Below are 19,317 nucleotides of genomic sequence, written 5' to 3'. Positions count from 1 at the left end.
AAACTTGCTGCCTGCGTGCGGTTGCTGTGCAATAATAGCAATAGCAGAAAAACCTCGGGTATTCGATCCAGGCACAAACGAGGAGACTCGGGTTTGCTGTGCCTTTTGAATTCGGTTCCCTTAAGAATGTAACAGGAGATGAGTGAGAGACATTCGTTTGGTTTTTTGGATTCGCTGCCTCGAATGTATATTGCTTTATGAAGGCGGGGCATGTTGAGAGCGTATGCATCATCGGTTTTGTCGTTTTCGCTGCCTCAAAGCAACCTTTGCTTCCGAGTAAAGCGTTGAGCGAGAGAAGGTTGATCAATTCATTCTCATCCAAATACAACCACTGGTTATTGGTGACATTTTAAAAATCAGAAAGACCCATACTTAAAAATATTTTATAATACATGATCTGATGATATCATCTGGTTGAAAATAATCGACTGAAAAACATAAGGGGCATTGATATGGAAGAAATAGCAAGCATTGAAAAAATTGCTCAAGTTTTTAAGATTAAAAACTCAATAGAATATTCGACCGAATATTCGTTTGGCTGAATAGTTGAAAAGGTCAATATTCGGTATTCGGCCGTTCGCTGAATACCACTATTCGGTACATCTCTAATCTGGACAATATCCGGGCAAATTTTATTACAATCCCGAATTATTAAATATAAAAAAAATACACTTGAAATATATATTTTTTTTATCAAAACACATCAGCAGATTTTGAATCGTGTTTAAGGCTTCCAAAAAACTGTTCATGATTATTTGGATAAAACTTGCTCAAAAAATCGTTTTTGGTCGTAAAAATAAAAATTATTATAACTCAATTTTAGGTTATTTTTTGTTCAATTTAGAAATAAAGTGAATAAATCTTTTCAAAATCCAGGCTTATTTCTACAAACTCCGGGAAACCGGCCTGAACCGAACTTTTCCTAAAATTTGTGTCAAATATCCGGGTAAGTTCGGGTAAAATCGGGTAATCTGGCAAGCTTACCTTAGCATCACTATAACAATCTGGTTCAGTTGAGCGTTCTTTGAGTACCTTCTAGGTAGGTTCGAGTGATGTTAAAATTTTCCGATTGAAGAAAATATTTTCTTAAGCTGCTTCCAAATGATGATGGCTCCAGATGATTCTCTTGAATCCAAGCCGAATCCCTTGAATGAAAAGCTCAAGAAAAAGTAAAATTCTGGATAAAATAGACAGGATTATCGAGCGAAAATAAACTATTTTCAATCAAAATTTAAAAAAAAAATGGAATAAAATTAAAATAAGTTAAACTGAATAGAACGGCTATTAATAAAATTTTAAAACTGTATGGGAGAGTGGGGAATCTTGGGCCACTTTTTTCGTTGTTCCATTACTTCTTTATTATAAAAGATAAAATGAAAATAAAAAATGGTATGGTTTTCTACATTTTCAAGGTATCATAAGGTATTTTTTTTTTTAATTTTTAACAAGTTATTTTCTCCAAATTCTGACTGTTTGAAAAAAGCAATATTTTTTGGATTTTGAAAAATGGTGGGGAATCGTGAGCCAACAAATCCAAATTGACCAAATAATATGCAAAGTTTATGAGTTGACCCAAAACTGTGATTTCCTAATTCATTTCGTTATTTCAAAGCAATTTCAAATGATGAAATAAAAGAGAGAGCTGTGTATGATCGCATAGATTCCAAAACCTGCCTCGCGAACGTTTTGGCAAAATTTCTTATACAGCATGAACAAAATATTTTTCATAACTCTTCATTTGGCATAAGAAAACTTTACAGATAGGTTAAAATTATTTTAAGTTCTGAATGTGTATTAAAACATAAAAATATGGGTGATTCAATATGTGTGGCCCAGGATTCCCCACAAGCTATGATTTGCAAATTGGTTGCGTTTGTGTGACTTGTTAATGTTTTATCACAAACTCCTTTTCCACGTGAAAGATCTAAGAACCACTAAGATCATAAGCGTATGAGCATATTTTTGTTAGGCACTTTAGGTTCCCCATCGATGAAATTAGCGGGTGTTTTTTAATTATGTAAGTAAATTTTTCTAACTTTTTTTTAGCTTGTTAAATAAAAGAAACATATGATGCGTATTTCAGTCAACAACATATAGGAATATATGCTCACGCAAAGCGACGACGATGATAGTTGGTTTGAAATTTTTATCTCAACACACATCTAAGATATTAAAAGTGGCCCACGTTACCCCATGGCCCACGATACCCCACTCTCCCCTATTTAAATTTTGGATTTTAAATTACTCTGAACTACAACATTTTCGACTAGAGTGTTTGCAGTATACAAAGATGAAAGTTTTATTGAGAATTAAATTTTCAATCCATATTTTGTTATTTTTTATGAAATATTTCAGCTGAAGGAACTTTCACTTATGTATAGGAATGGTAATCAAAATGAAGTTTTTAAGAGTTTCTGAAATGTACCGCTTTTTTCGGTAATGTCCCGATTTTTTTTTTCGTGTAATGTCCCGCCTTTCCTGAAAGTATTTGGTAAGCCTACCTTAGAGTTATCTTATCAAAGTGAGATTGTGAACAGTTTGTTATCTTGATGAAGGAAACAATACTAAGGGATGGGAACAGTGAAATAATGTCTTTTGAAAGCTTTCATATGGCTAAGAGCCACCCTAATGTACATACAGGGTGTGCATTTGGGAGGTATTCAAATTCAACGTTGAATAACAGCCCATTTAAAAAGAAATTTGAAGCCATTTATTCCAAATTGGATTTAGAAAACCAAATCGATTAAAAAGGCATCTCCAACTGATAGGCAAATAAATTAATTTTTCAGCGTTTCGAGCTTTATAGCGGTTATAGTTTTTTTAACGTTTTCACAATATGACTTTTTTCAGTTTTCACGATTGAGCGATCTGTTTCAACGTAATACGATTCAATATCAGCTCATTCTTTCAGTATTTATCGACTCATAGCTAAAATGTTTCGATACTGTCTTTGTCTGTCAAAATCAACTTGAAATTGGCAAAGCTATTCGACGTCAATGTAGGATCCATCCAGATGGCGCACCCTGCACATAATTGATATCAATCATATGTTTTTCTTAAAATGATGTAATCAAAACATTGTTGTAAACATTAGACTGATAAGCAGAAAAAAACTAGACACATCAAATCATTCAAAAGACCTTTTTAACAATTTTGTTACTTAAAATTTCTAATTTCTTTTTTGAATTCTTTGAAAGTCGTTTTATCATATTAACCCTCATCCGCATTAGACTGTCATTTTGACACTATTGCAAGTTTAAAGGCTTGTAACTTTTTTCAGAAGCTTAAAAAAACAAAAAATTCTTCAAGTACCCTAAATGAATTCAAAAGTTCTTTTGTATTGCATCTTTACTTTATTTATGGACGAACCCTGGAAGCCTGGACAAAAAAACTCCCTTTTCTGACTTAGAGTGTCATTTTGACACTCCAAAAGTAATTATATTATATAAAATTTATATCAATAGAAACCTTGTAATGTCAGTAAAATATGCTTAGAACATTATATATAGCTAAAGCTTCTAGTTATTTCGTTATTCAGCATGGAAAAAAAAACCGAAAAAACATGCCTCAGGAAAACTGTTGTAGTTTATATATTCCACGTCCAAAAAAATATTTGTCTTATGCATATGAAAGCTGAAGTTAATGTTTACATCATGAAGCCAAAAAATATCTTTAAAATTTTTGTTTTAATGAAACGGCCACAAAAAGTTCAAAAACGCTGTGAGAATACGAAAATTATAAACGTTAAATCATTCCTGAATTTCTAGAACCACAAGCAGCGCGTCCAGCAAAACGTGTTGGTTTGCTCTCCGAGTAGGTGTGGTGGATGGTGATTTAGGCAGAGAGCGAAGCCGACAGACGAAATAATGATGCGTGTTGTGACAAGAAAACGTGAACTACTATCAATATAAAATTTCCAACCAAGAAACGTACGACACGCATTATTATTGCAGCTCTCGGTTTGACTCTCTGCCCAAATCACCACCCACCGTACCTACTTATTTCTTGGCTTCATGAAATAGACATTAACTTCAGCTTTCATATGCATAAGACAAATATTTTTTTGGACGTGTAATATATGAACTACAGCAGTTTTCCTGAGGCATGCTTTTTCGGATTTTTTTTCATGCTGATTAACGAGAAAACTAGAAGCTTTAGCTAAATATAATGTTTTAAACATATTTTACTGACATTACAAGGTTTTTAGTGATATAAGTTTCATTGTAATCGGTTAGATATAAAAAGAGTTATGACGATTTTAGCTTGGATTAGGGTAATGAAATCTAATGCGGATGAGGGTTAAACGATAGAATCAAAACATTTTTTTAAAGTAAAAATTAGGCTGATATGCCGAGAAAAAACTTCTCCAAATCATCCGGTCGACCTATCTAACCATTTCGTTATTAAATATTTCTTTTTTTTAAAATCATTGTATTATGTTTTTTAGTATTACTGAATGTTCCAATTTAACCCCTCAAATGTTTGATTGATAACGTCATGTTCGTCAAACGATGAACCATTCTAATCGCAAGTTGTCCTATCATTACATAGGAAATGCCACCATCCGCATCTGTCACTCGTTGAATATTTCAAAACAAGATAGCTACCAGCCACCGAGAACGAGTCTGATACGTTTCGTATCAGTCCCGTGAGTAATAACAGTAAGTTACTATTGCTGGCTGACTGGGTGATATGAACGTCGAAAATAACCATCTAGTCTGAGCCTCCAACCAGCAGCACCAGTTGATTGATAAAACATCAACCTATGTACAATTGTACAACTCATCTTTTCGCGGGGTGCGGATCCAGTCGGTGTGATGACCGTGCAATAACCGATGATGAGATGTAACATTATCTAGAAACAACCCCTACGCACCTGAGTTAGCTTAGTAGGACAGACGTTACTGAAGTCTTTCAACTCGTATCAAGGTGTGTTCCCGAACACATTTGGAGACAGACAGGTAGCGTAGCACTAACCCCGCAGGGATCCATCCATCCATTAGACTAGGCCGTAACAGTCTCCGACAAGCCGCGATCTCGAAACGACACAAGCCCCAGTGCTAGTGAGTGAGCCGCGATCCAAACGAACCACACAGAGTGGGGGCCTTTTTTGCGGCGTTTGTTTTCGCTCGGGTTTTCGGTTTTCTCTCGCGTTTCGTCTGTTTTCTGCGTTCGTCCAAGTGGGGGAGCGCAACTTTTTTTTTTGCCTTCAACGGTTGCCACTGCCACATGTCGATCGTTCGTCTGAGTTATCTCGTGAATTTTGGTGACGTTTTGTTTTGGTTTGGCGATTTGTGTAACTAATATAGCGGAAAGTTTTCGGTGAAGTTGATAAGTTCTATGTAGGTCTACGTCTTGATCGGCTTATCAGTTTATTCGTTTTTGTCCAGGCAGTGCATTCCTCGGATTCCTGTTCTGTTGATCAACAAAATACTGAGGAAGGGAGGGCAAAAAATATCGTTCTGGATCGTGTGTTAAGAGCTGCGGCTGGCTCAGTGCATTCAGTGCGGTTGCTCCGGGAGTGTGTTGGTGTATCGATAGTTCATCACCTATACCGGTTGCCGTGTGTTCAGTTAGGTTGATTTCAGATGAAATCGGTTTGTTTATATCAGTGCATTTCGATAATTTTACGGTTGGTTTGAAGGTGTGCAGCTGAGTAAATTGGTGAGAGTTATGAACTCTCTTGTTGGACAGGTGGATGCTGATCGTTGTTTTGCTAAAGTGAATCGGATCTAAGCAGTAAGTGAAATTGGTAAAACAATTTATTTGCAAATAGCAGGTGGAACATTTCTTGCATAATGTCGCAATGAGTCAACTTTGCTAACTTTTGATTTGATTTTTGTGTGCAAGTTAGGAATCGTGAGCCATACCTCGGAAGTGCGTTTAGATAAAATAAAACAACCCAACTGTTATCGCCTTCCCTCAGCATGAGCATATTTTTGCATAGGTTGTTGACATGCGGACGCATAATATGCTGCTTTTATTTTACTTTTCAAAATAAAAGCATCTGCAAATTTTAATGGTTTATTATCGAATGCTTTAATGTTAATGCTTTCATGTTAATGGTCATAATTTTCGTTTTCTTATTCACAGGGGAATTTTTTGTTTAAGAAATACCAATAGAATAATCAAACGTTATCATAATAATTATAACTAGTGGGGTATCGTAGACGATTTGTGTTTGAACGGTTTTTTTTTAACATTTAGTTACTGAAATATATTTTTCTTCTATGTTTTTAAAATTTCACTGCTTCTATCTCTTAACCTTAATCCGCTCTTCAGTGTCAATATGAAATTTGCCGGCTTGAAATCTTATTCAGAGGCATCCAAATAAAAAAAAAACTTCGGGACCCTCAATAAATAGGTACATGTTATCTTTTTTCTGGCTTCATTAGAGAGACTTTTAACCTTTGGCTGGTCAGCCACTTCATGAAATCTTTAATTTGCATCATTACTTTTTTATGGACGCACCCTGAAAGCACAGACAAAAAATTTTCTAATAAGACCTTGAGTTACTATATCTCTCTTGTGTTTCAACCGATTTAACTCATAACTCATAACGTAACTCAAATATGTTTGTCAGACAATATTCAGCTAAAATACTTCAGATTTCCGTTATTCACAGTCTATGAAAAAAAATCCAAAAAAAACATGCTTCGGAAAAAGGAAAGAAGTTATACGCTGCGCATAAGAATATATTACAGTAAGGTTTTTTTTACACTGATATACGTACCGCGTAAAAAAAAACCGTGTAAAAAAAACCGTGTTAATTCCCGAAAACCGTGTAAAAAAAAACCGTGTTAATTCCCGAAAACCGTGTAAAAAAAGACCATTCGAATTCTGCAGCTTTGAAGTTCTGACACTTAAGACCTGAGACCTGAAACCTGTGACTTGAGACATAAGACCTGTGTAGAGATCAGGAGTGAGGATAAATAAATAATTGATTAATATTTGCAGTAAAATGATTGAAGATGTACAATCGTGCACGTTTATAGCTAAAAGCACAAGGAAAGCTCGATTTGCTCATAAAAGCATTCTCAAGTGTGTAAATCATATTTGTATTAGTTCGAATAGATTGAATAAATGAAAAGATCAACTGTGAACTTTTCCTACAATGTGATGTGAGTGAGCCGCTCTATCAATCTTCAGTTAAGAAAATATCTTTGACAAGAATGCATGCGTTGTGGAGTGTCTCTAAAATTTGTATGAGACGATTCCCGGTTTCGGTCACTACAAATGGCGCAGTATTCGCTCCAAACTGGTGAGTATTCTTTCGAAAAATTGTGGAGAGTTTCAAAGTGCTACTTGTGAAGTCTTGGTTGGACATGTTGAAAATGAAGTCTTGGTCGATTATAACGTTGAATTTGTGTGATGATATTTTGGAAAACCGAAAAATTATTTGTGATGTGAAAACGGAAAATTTAAAAGCGTTTTTATTAAACGAAAATATCAGATCTCTGCCGACGTAAGGTATGATAATGTTGAAAAAAAGTGATACTTTGATGGATTTATAAATAAAAAGAAATTTTACATTTTTAATGGATTTTTGGAAAAAGCGGAAAATGTGTAAGCTATGCCGACGTAAGGTAGGGCTATGTAAAAAAACATATTATTTTTGGAGAATTATTGAAAAAAATCTAAAGCGAACATTTTTTGGCGAATTTTTTTAAAAACGGAACATTTCCATACTCTTCCTATAACAGAAAGCATTGAAAAATTTGATGGGTTATTGAAAAAGCGAAAAATTTCTAAGCTCTGCCAACGTAAGGTAGAACAAAGATAAATAAAATGAATTCATATATTGGAGAAATTTTAAGTTAATTTTAACGCTCTACCGACGAAAGGTACGAGAAAAAAATTATTTGAATTGAAAAAAGCGAAAATTTTAAACTCTACCGATGAAAGGTAAAAAAAAATAAACAGAGTAAATGGTACGAGTTAGTCGTGTTTGTAATTATAAGTTTTAATGTACAAAATATATATATAAAAAAAAACGATATTTTAGATGAATTTTTGAGAGTAATAATAAATAAATTAAGTTATTGGAAATCGAAATTTAATGAAAAGATAAATATTTTAAAACGATGTTATTAAACGATGTATTTGATGAGATTGATCAACATATTGAATGGAAATGTCAAAAAACAATAGTTATTTGGGAAGAAGAGTATTTTCAGAAGATTTTTAATGTTCTGTTAAATGAAACTGAGCAGATCGTTTAAGAGCCATTTAAAATGTTTATAAAAAAAACGTGAAATTTTGAAAAAGATAAGAGAAATCATCTGTACGAAAGTCTTCAAGAGCTTTGATAGATTGTTAATTGAATTAAAATAAAATAAAAAAAAAGAACAAGAACAATCAGAAAAATTTAAAACCGTTGTTTCCAAATAGGATTTTTTTAAAATGAAAATTACGAAAAAAATATTTTGGAATGATAAATTGAAAATTGAAACTGTCTATTTCAGGCCCAAAATGGTAAAACGGTTTTTAAATAGTTTTATCTGATTTTTTCTAGAGTATTAAAAAGGAAATAATAGAAAATATTTTTTGATCTAAAAGTAGAAAAAATTCTTAGAAGACAAAGTATGATGCAAGATAAATATTTTCAAGCTTTCTTATGAACGTGAAGTTTTCTTTACATCAAAAATTACCTTAAAAAGTTACTTGCAAACTGAAAAAAACACTAAATTTTGGACAAAGTTTATTTAAAATTGCTAAAAAAGAGAAATTATGTAATACAAATTTTCAGAGACGACACTTTCAAAAAAAAAGATATCAAATACGATATTGATAAACGAAAAATATAAGAACGATATCTTAAAGAAAATGAAAAATCTACCGATGGAAGGCAATAGCCAAAAGAGAAAAAAATATTAAAATGAGAAGTAACAAATTGGAAATAGCCAAAACTTAAAAAGTCTGCCTTTGAAAGGTAGAAATGAATAAAAAGAGTGATTTGAAGAAATGCGAAAAATTTTACAACTGCCAAAGAATGGTAAGAGGAAGAAGAATAAGAAAAACAGAAAATTTAAAATTGTTTCAGTAAGCGAAAAATTTCAAGTTTTACATATGAAAGGTACGAAAGTACCGGTAGAAAAGGAAAACAGTGATTTGAAGAATTGTAAATACTCTGCCGAAGGAAGGTAAGAGAAAAATTTTGAAGGATAATTAATGACTTGAAGATTTTTCATGAAGCGAAAATTCTAAGCTTTTCCGATGGAAAGAAGGAGACAATAAAAAGGGAAATAATGATTTTGAAGATAAAAATGAGCGAAAATATGAAATGCCAACGAAAGGTATGGAAAAAAACAAGTAGATTTGGAAAGGGGTTTCTGAAAAGTAAAAAATAAGAACAAAAAAAAAACAACGTTTTGAAGAACTGCTTGAAAAAAGATAATTTTTTACGTGGCAAATGAAAAGAAACAGTTATAAGATGATTTTCTAAAAAGTTATAATTTGAAAATTCTGCATATGAATGGTAAAAGAAAAAGAAAAGTATGAGGATTATTTAAAAATCATTAATAAAAGAGAAAGCTAGAAACAAAGATAAACAGAAGGATTCGAATATTTTTACGAAAAACCGTAAATTTGGAAAATCTTCTGAAGAAACGTAAAAGAAAGACGAAAAAAGAGAATCGAAAAACATTTCTTTTACTAAGCAGAAGTCGTTAAACTCTGTCGGCGGAAGGTAAAAAAAAATCAGTGATTTGAAGGTTCTTAAAAAGGTAAAAATTTCAAAACTTCGCCGATAAAAAGTACAAGAAATGAAAAAAAAGAATGGTTTGAATTTTTTTAAAGAGATAATTTGCTAAAATTCCTCCTAAAGATTCTGCCAAAGAAATATAAAAAAAATCAGAAAAATTCGGAAAAAGTTTTCAAAAAATTAAAGAAATTATGTTTTGAAGAATTTTCGAAAAGCGGTAATGTTAAAGAAAATTTTAAACTAGAAATAGAATTATTTGAAAAAGATTTAAAAAAAATACGAAAATTTGAAAACTGTGGCAATGAAAGGTAAGAACAAAAATTAAAGGAAAGTCGAAGGATTTAGTAAAGAATTAAAAAAAAAGCGAATGTTTAAAACTGTGCCGTTGAAAGGTTAAATAAAACAGAAACAGAATGATGCAAAAGTTTTGAAATGCCGAAAGAAATGTAAGAGAAAGAAGAAAAAAGACAAAACCATGATTAGAGGAACATTCATTTTAAAGAAGCAGTCGATGAAGTGAGGGCAGAAGAAAATCTGGATAGGATTTTTAACAACGTGAATATTTGAAAGATATAACGACAGAAGATGAAATTTGAAACTTCACCGAAGAGAGGTATAGGAAAAGAAAAAAATAAAGAACAGTTTATTTAAGAGATTAAAAAAAAAAAAAAATCAAAAATTTCAAAACACTACTGATGAAATGTGAGAATGAAGAAAAAAAATGAAAACAGAAATATGTTGTTAATAAAACGATTTTTTTTATCTATTGTTGCCTACGGAAAGGCAAACAAAAAAAAATCAAATGATTTGAATAAGGTTTTCTGAAGAGCATAAATTTAAAAAGGTAAAACTGCTGATAACAAAGAGAAAATAGAACAAAAGATGACTGAATGAGTTTTAGGTTTTAGGTTTAAGGTTCTTGTAGACGATAGGTCTTCAAGTAAATTAAGAATAAATTTGTATTACAAACGATATTTGAATTCAGAGTGAGAAAAAAATGCAAGGAGTTTAAGGTGAACTAGTTTAAGGCTAAATAATGAATAAATAACTCAAAACTAAAGTTGGAATCAAAAATGGAAAAATATTGCGTGTTGAATAATTTGTTAGGCAACTTTGTGAATATGTACCACCGTGTACTTTTATAGCTAAAATTTATTACGATTGACCGTTGGGCGACCCTCAAGAGTGTTGGTGGCGTTTGGAGTGTGGTTGCAAAAAAACGAAAACTAATACCTATGTAGGTCAACAGTGTCTTATGCCAATCGTGTAAGTGAGCAATATTTATAAACGTGATTTTGAATTTTGAATGAGGAACTTTAAGTTTTTCTGGTTTTTAAATGTAATGGCGTAAATATGATAATATCAATGGGATGAAATTATTAGACAAGGGAGACGTTGATACATTTCTAATGTACAATTATAGGGTAATTGAATCAATTTATGGATATCTAGGAAACAAAAATTTCGATGAAGGATTAGTGTTTAAAAAAAATGTTGTGAATGAACTTGTAGCGAATAAAGAAAAATGGAAATTATAGGCAAGCAAGGATTTGAAAGAAGGTTCCATTGAAAACAGATTCCTGTTGAGGAGGATCAGAATAATGAGGGAAAGATATCTAAGAAAAATTTCTGAATCGCAAAGAATGGTGAAAAGCACAAAGTTCTAGTAGTATTGCAGTTGCATTCTGATTAGGAAAAATTGAAAAATATTTGGCGGCGAAAAATTTATAAAAGTAACAATTGGTATTTCTTTTAAATTAGATATTCTTGAGTTTAATGATCTATTTTGAGTTTATATATTTAAAGTTATTTACAAGTAAGAATTTAATTCAGAATAAACAAACAAAATTTAGAATGAAAACGATTTTTTTTGTCTAAGATGCTGAATGATCTAAGAAAAATATTGATATTCATGAAGGTAAAATCAACAAAAATATATTTTTTCGATAGACATTTTAATTTATTTTAATTTTCATGGCCAATTCAGAACACTTTGACATTTGACAATCAAATGAGAATGAAGAAAAAAATAAAACAGATAAAATATCTATTTTTTCTACAATTCGTTTTTGAAGGCTTGGAGAACGAATGACTAAAAATAATGCATTTCTTGGGTGCAAATCGAGAGCATCTCAATGCAGATTTTTAGGGATGAATGACTTGAAGAAGTTTAAATCCAACCAAATAAAATAAAAAAATAAAAATCTCAATGCAGAGGTTAAACACACACAGTGATATGAAAAATTACTCAACACATGAAACACATGGATTGATGATTTTTGCAACTTAAAGAAAATATAATTTTACAAAATATTTCAGAACGTTTTATTACAGTCATGTTTTTAAAGTTTGCAGCAACGAGAATTATGAACAAAGAATAATTAAAGAGTATTGTTATTAACTTGTAATTATTTGAAGTTGTATTCTTAGAGAAAAAAAAATGAATAAGGAGATAAAAAAAAAAGTTAATCGCGAATTAAAAAAAAAAAACTTTCAAATGGAACTTACTACTCAAATTTGAAACAAAAAAAAATGGAAAAATATAGTTAATTGAATAATTTGGTTTGCAAGTTTTTCGAATATGTACCACCGTGTACGTTTATAGCTAAAATATAATGCACATATGTTCGTTTGACGATTCCAATTAGTGTTAGTGGTGTTTGGAGTATGATTTTCAATAAACAAAAAGTAAGTCCATCGCTATTATGTACCACATTGATGTAGGTCAACTGTGGACGTCGTGTGAGTGAGAGATATTAATAAACGTGATTTGGAAGAGGGAAAGTTAACCAAAGGAGTTAGTTAAACCACAAAATAATGGAACGAGAAACATTAACTTTTTTCTGAAGGTGAAGCGTGATGGCGGATATGAAAGAATTCAAAAGGGATAAAATGATTTGATAAGGGATTTGTTGATAAATTTCTGACGTAGAAAATATATTTTTTTTTTTAGATTTAGCTAAACTTTTCGAATGATGGGAACTATAACGTAATATTGACAATTGGAAAAACAAAATAAATTGATAAATTTGAACTACGAAAAACAAGTTCTGAAATAGCATTTCAAACTTTAGTGGTGTACTTTTTTTCTTGGGAGCAAATTTTTCCTAGAAATGTACGTTAATGATTATTTCCCAAGATACAGAAATTATATAAAATGTCACTTTTTATATTGGAAAACTTCTTCTTCGTTTTGGTCGCTATCACGTCAGTTTTGACGATAGCGGGGAATGGCACAATATTGGAAAACAAAATCATCGTTGCTATAAAGTCTTAATTTAAATCAGCTGGTAGTAAGACAAACAAATCGTTGATGTATTTGTATCGTGCATTATTATATAAAAACTTTTTGAAGAAAATACAAAAAATTACATCAAAGAGTAGGCGAGGGGGCGGATGTAGAGATCAGGAGTGAGGATAAATAAATAATTGATTAATATTTGCAGTAAAATGATTGAAGATGTACAATCGTGCACGTTTATAGCTAAAAGCACAAGGAAAGCTCGATTTGCTCATAAAAGCATTCTCAAGTGTGTAAATCATATTTGTATTAGTTCGAATAGATTGAATAAATGAAAAGATCAACTGTGAACTTTTCCTACAATGTGATGTGAGTGAGCCGCTCTATCAATCTTCAGTTAAGAAAATATCTTTGACAAGAATGCATGCGTTGTGGAGTGTCTCTAAAATTTGTATGAGACGATTCCCGGTTTCGGTCACTACAACCTGGACTTGAAAATGTAGACTAGAGACATGAGACCTGAGACTTTAGACATGACATCTGAGACCTAAGTCCAGGGACCTGAGACCTGAGACATGAAACCTGAGACTTGAAGAATGAGACCAAAGACATGGGACATTAGACCTGAGACCTGAGACTAGAAAACTAAGACACAAAACACGAGACCTGAGACCTGAGACATGGGACATGAGACCTGAGACATGAGACTTGAGACTTAAGACATGACACCTGAGACCTGAGACCTGAGACATGAGACATGAGACAAGAGGCATGAGACATGAGATATGAGACCTGAGACCTGAAGATGACGAAATACATTGTCGCGACTTCGCTAGTACAAGCTACTAGTGTTAGTACCGCGAGAAATTAGTTAAGCTCCGATTTCAACTTTCGACCGGTCAAGTGAAAGGGATTGACTTCTTGGTAATATTGGTTACAGGGGGTAATCTTGAGAATCCGGGGAATTGAATAGTATTTAAAGTGTATTTTTATATTTTGTATCACGTTTTGTTTTAATAACTGGCATAATAAATCAAAACGCGTAAGCAGAAGCTGCAGCACCCAGCTGAAAATTGAGTAAAATCATCATTGTAGAGAGCTCTGAGAGCTGTGAGCCAGTGCATTTTTGATTGTTTGAAAACTTGAACAAGATGCTACAAATTTTCGAAAATTTTTATCAAACATCGCATTCTTTGAAATATTTGCAGTTAATGAAAATATAACATCAATATTTTTATCCATCCAATCATGAATTTTTATGATTTCAGCTAGTAGAATTTGTTACAGTGTTTTTCACCCCTAAATGTTTTTTGAATCGTCATGCTTTTTCTTCAACATTTATGGTTAAAAATATAAAATTTAATTCGAACAAAGCCAAACACTACTGCAATTGGTGCTTCATGTATTACGACATTACAAATACATCACAACTGGTGGAACCAATAATTTTTCTGACTACCTCAATTTTATGTGCAATCAACTTTAAAACTTTTTTGTACAAACGGTATGATTATCTTTAATTTGACCGGTCGAAAGTTGAAATCGGAGCTAAACTAATTTCTCGTGGTACTAACACTAGTAGCTTGTACTAGCGAAGTCGCGACACTATTTTTCGTCATCTACAAGTCAAACCCTTTTACTAGAGGGGTCGCAGGTTGAAATCGGAGCTTAACTAATTTCTCGCGGTACTAATCCTAGTAGCATGTACTAGCGAAGTCACGACACTATTTTTCGTCAACTACAAGTCAAACCCTTTCATTTGATCGGTCGAAAGTTGAAATCGGAGCTAAATTAATTTCCCTTGGTACTAACACTAGTAGCTTGTACTAGCGAAGTCGCGACACTATTTTTCGTCATCTACAAGTTAAACCCTTTCACTAGAGGAGTCGAAAGATGAAATCGAAGCTAAACTAATTTTTTGCGGTACTAACACTAATAGCTTGTACTAGCGAAGTCGCGACACTATTTTCCATCACCTACAAGTCAAACCCTTCTACTAGAGGGGTCGCAAGTTGAAATCGGAGCTTAACAAATTTCTCGCGGTACTAATCCTAGTAGCTTGTACTAGCGAAATCACGACACTATTTTTCGTCAACTACAAGTCAAACCCTTTCATTAGAGGGGTCGCAAGTATAAATTGGAGTTTTACTAGTTTCTCGCGGTACTAACACTAGTAGCTTGTACTAGCGAAGTCGCGACACTATTTTTCGTCATCCACAAGTCAAAACCTTTCATTAGAGGGGTCGCATGTAGAAATCGAGGCTAAATTTGTTTCTCGCAGTACTAATTTTAGTAGCTTGTCTCCGGTCGCAGGTCCAAAGTCTCATGTCTCAGGTCTCAGGTCTCATGTTTCATGGCTCTTGCCTCTTGCCTCAGGTCTCATGTCTTATGTCTCATGCCTCATGTCTCATGTCCCATGTCTCAGGTCTAAAGTCTCATGTTTCATGGCTCTTGTCTCATGCCTCAGGTCTCAGGTCTCAGGTCTCATGTCTCATGCTGAGGTCTCAAGTCTAATATCCCTTGTCTCAGCTTCCAGGTCTCAGGTCTAATTTCTAATGTTTCATGTCTCAGGTCTCATGTCTCATGTCTCATGTCTCAGGTCTCAGGTCTCAGGTCTCAGGTCTCAGGTCTCAGGTCTCAGGTCTCAGGTCTCAGGTCTCAGGTCTCAGGTCTCAGTTCTCAGGTCTCAAGTCCCAGGTCTCAGGTCTCAGGTCCCAGGTCTTAGGTCTCGAGTATCATGTTCTTAGTCTAAGAGATAAGATTTTCCCAACTTCAAAAAGATTCTAAGTGTTTTCCTTTGAAAAGGACTTAGAATATTTTCTCTCAAAAACCGTGTTAATTCGCGAAAACCGTGTAAAAAAACCGTGTTAATTCCCGAAAACCGTGTAAAAAAAGCCGTGTAAAAAAAAACCGCGTAAAAAAAACCGTGTAAAAAAAAACCTAGGTGTATTCTGATTTTTTTAAAGATCATGATCACAAAAATGTAAAAAAGTGGCGTAAAACCCGTTCCTTTCAATCGATGAACCGTCAAAATTGTTAAAGTCACACAATAGAAATATTGAAAAAAAAAAAAAAGATTCGGAAAGTTGACGTAATTCGGCACATTCTTGCATCTTAAGATTTAAAAAATACAAACACAGAATTTTGGGCGAATTTTCAAAGGAAGCTGTTTTTCGAACTTTCTGTCAATTTGTAATTACTTAGATTTCACTAACACCAACAGTGCTAACACATTAAATAAATTTTGCACTGGATTTAGAGTATATAAACGCAAGATTTTCGAAATAAAATTATTCTTACTAGAAAGGCAATTTCAGACCGATTTAAATGGTGGAGTTACATTAGCGTACAAATGTACAAATTTTGTACAAATCGGTTGAGAAACAAGAAAGATACAGAAGTTTTAGTCAGGAGTGTCAAATTGACACTCCAGGAAATCTAATTGGTAAAAATTTTTGGACGTATGGGAGCTTCTTTTATCAAGATATCAAACTGTGTGAAATTCAATTTGATTGGTACGCTATAAGACGACCCTCAAACGAAAAATGTATTGAAAAACAAAAAAAAATCCATTAATAAATCTAAATTCATTCTTACAACACTATAAAAGTCTAAAAGCATAATTTAACTTCAGGAACAACTTTTCAGAAGACATCAAGTAGTTGAAGACTAAGCAAATAAAAGTTATAGACTCTTTTGTTTATACTTTCCCATACATTTTGTATGAGGATAATGTGAGGAATTAAAATTCTTTTTCGCTTAGTTTTTTTTCATTCTTCTTCTTTGTCCTGCTCTCAAATTATTTATAATGAAACAGTTTTGAATAGAAATGTTTCAATTTTTTTCCAAGAATGTCAAGATGGTTTGAGTGAGAATCATCTCTTATTTCTTGAAAATTTCAAATAAACGCTGAATCATTTTATTTAAGCCTTACCGCTATTACATACACCTCGAATATGTGTACAAAAACTATATACACGTGTGCAGGCATCTGTTTTCTATACATTGGAGTAATTTTTATGTTAAAATTTTCTTCAGTTCCCAAGAAAGCGATTTTATTATAAGTGTTGTCTAAAATGCCGAACCTCAAACCGTGCGGGCTAAATGCGCCTATTTATGTTTTGAATCAAATTTCTGTTTTTTGGGCAATATTTCCGTATAATTTCATTGAAACTGCTAGAAAGTAATAATTTCCGTACGACAAAGCTGAAGTTCTATAAAAATGTATGTATATTATAATTTTATGGAATACAAGACGTAAAAAACAGGTTCTTTCAAATGCATAGTTCATAGAAGATTGAAAGTTAAATGGTTAAGTAGCTGATTGGTTTTGCTTTGTTGGATAATTTCTTCTTCTATTTTCACCACGATCTGCGATTCAGTTCTACTAGGTATGCTTTGTAATAATAATATTTTTTGTTCTGAAAAAAATAATAGATGTTACTTCAAAACTTGATGTACTTTTACAGTGTTCCCTGAATTGATTACTATTTTGTTTTGGAAAATTTTCACTTTTTCCATAGAAAATTTGCATTCGCATTCGCTATTCGCATAAACAGTCGCCAAACTTCGGTTGGCGCTACTCGTCAACTCTCCGTTTTGTGAAATAACAGTCTTTGTGAATTGCACCACCTTCTTCTCTAGAAGATGTTACACTTCCTGACTTGTTATTTCAAAAGAAGCAAAGTCTTCCAATTCGTTGCCTCAGACTATAGAATCTCTTAAATTGAAAAACTTGCTCCCACAGAATGTTGAAGGTGCCCTGGCCGAACCCTGCGGACTGTGTAGGGAAAGGGAAGGGTATATTAGTCGCTTTAAGTGACTCACGTTTACTTAAACGGTAGATGCAGAGATCTCTACGATCCACCCAAGAACGTGGGGAGGTTTAAGAAAGGTAATGTTGGGGAAGGCAAACCCTGGGAGATGCTAGGCCAGCATAACGGGTGATGAATTTGTCCTACACCTCCTATGCTCCTAAAGTTTCCTACTGAAACTCCTAGCTCTAATGTGGCTTTTATACAAAAATCTTGAAAAATTTTAAATGGTTTTGTGAAACTTAATGTAATAGAAGTTTTTTAATAAACTTAAAATAAAACGATCTTCAAAAACATTTATAAAGCTCCTAAAAACGAGAATTTTTGTATGTATAAAAGTTTATTACAAAATTCTTACTATTTTCCTTATGTACATACCTATAAATTTTCAAAATAAGCATCATACGTTTATTAAAAATTTTTGCAAATTTATTCGAAAAGAAACATTAACGTAAACGTTCTTTTACATATTTTTATTAGGATTTTGGAGTGAATATTGATTTCCAATAGTACTAGCTAACTATTTGAAAATTTATTGTATGATATTTTAACTAGCCTCAATATTCACTTTTTCCATAGAAAGTTCTACACAAATTTGAAAGTTTTTGAGGGTCGCCTTTGAGTACCCGAATGAGCATAAACTGTTCCAGTATTGTTTTATCATTGATTGGATCAAGATTGGTGTTGAGAGTTTGGTTTTGAGGAAGTTGGGTAATTGGGGCTACCCTAATGTTCTCTCTTTTTCAATTACTAATAACGGTGCCGGCCACGTCCTAGTGATTAACGAACTTGGCTTGGATCAAAATTTGCTAGTAAAATACTTACAGACTCAACTTACAGCCTTAAAGCAATAAAATTCATTGGCCATCCCAACACCAATTTTGGGTTAAAAAAACCCTCTCATAATAATGTTCCGAAAATTTGTTCTAACAAATCGGTTCAATAGTTTTATATTATTTTTCTTATTGAAATGAAATCCATCTATACACTGAGAGAAATAAAAAACAGTGTCGGGTAGTTTGAAGGGATTGGGATGTAGTTCTGAAGAATATCCTTGAGATAATTGATATATTCTTTAAGTGGTGAAATTAATATCATGAAGTCAAATTGAAATAAAAAACATTTCTTAAAGATTGAACTTAGCTTAGCTTGATTGACTACCCAACCAACCAAAAGTCACATATTCACTTGAATGAAGGCTTTTAAAGTTACATATTGGCTTAAAAAGAGAATCAACTGCTAATTCCCTTGAGCGAACTTTATGTACTCATTAATGAACTTTAAAGTTGCAAAAAAGATTTATATGTACGATATAAGGGACTCAAGTCACACAAAGGGCACGAAAGTGCTCTAAACGGGATTTACTGGGTGCCAAAAAATGGATTGAGGTGCTTTCTTCCGGGCTGGCTGGCTTTCTGGTTGGGTTTGTGCGCTGCAGGTATGCTACAAAATCATATCACTGCTTCGAGTTTTAGTTTCAGTTAGAACAACATCTAGGCATGGTTTTGTGGTAGCGTCTTCGATTTTCACCACGAAGGTCGGGGTTCAATCCCCAAGCT

General features: G+C 32.9%; 1 protein-coding gene across 14 annotated transcripts in view; it reads left to right on the top strand.

Moving 5' to 3' along the window:
• LOC129757026 (glucose transporter type 1) overlaps positions 1-19,317 on the top strand; it is an 875,183-nt gene that overhangs the window by 415,769 nt on the left and 440,097 nt on the right. For 2 of the 14 annotated variants that reach the window (XM_055754114.1, XM_055754113.1), the window contains exon 1: positions 5,034-5,739. The exons of the other annotated variants lie outside the window; for them this stretch is intronic. The gene's annotated coding sequence lies outside the window, so the exon portion shown is untranslated. Of the gene's footprint in view, positions 1-5,033; positions 5,740-19,317 lie in introns of those variants that run through there. 14 annotated transcript variants of the gene reach the window in all.

Source organism: Uranotaenia lowii, chromosome 3 (genome assembly GCF_029784155.1).
Source record: "Uranotaenia lowii strain MFRU-FL chromosome 3, ASM2978415v1, whole genome shotgun sequence".
In the NCBI taxonomy this organism is placed as follows: Eukaryota; Metazoa; Arthropoda; class Insecta; order Diptera; family Culicidae; genus Uranotaenia; species Uranotaenia lowii.
The sequence above is the reverse complement of the archived record's forward strand: the minus strand, read 5'-3'. Positions and strand labels throughout refer to the sequence as shown.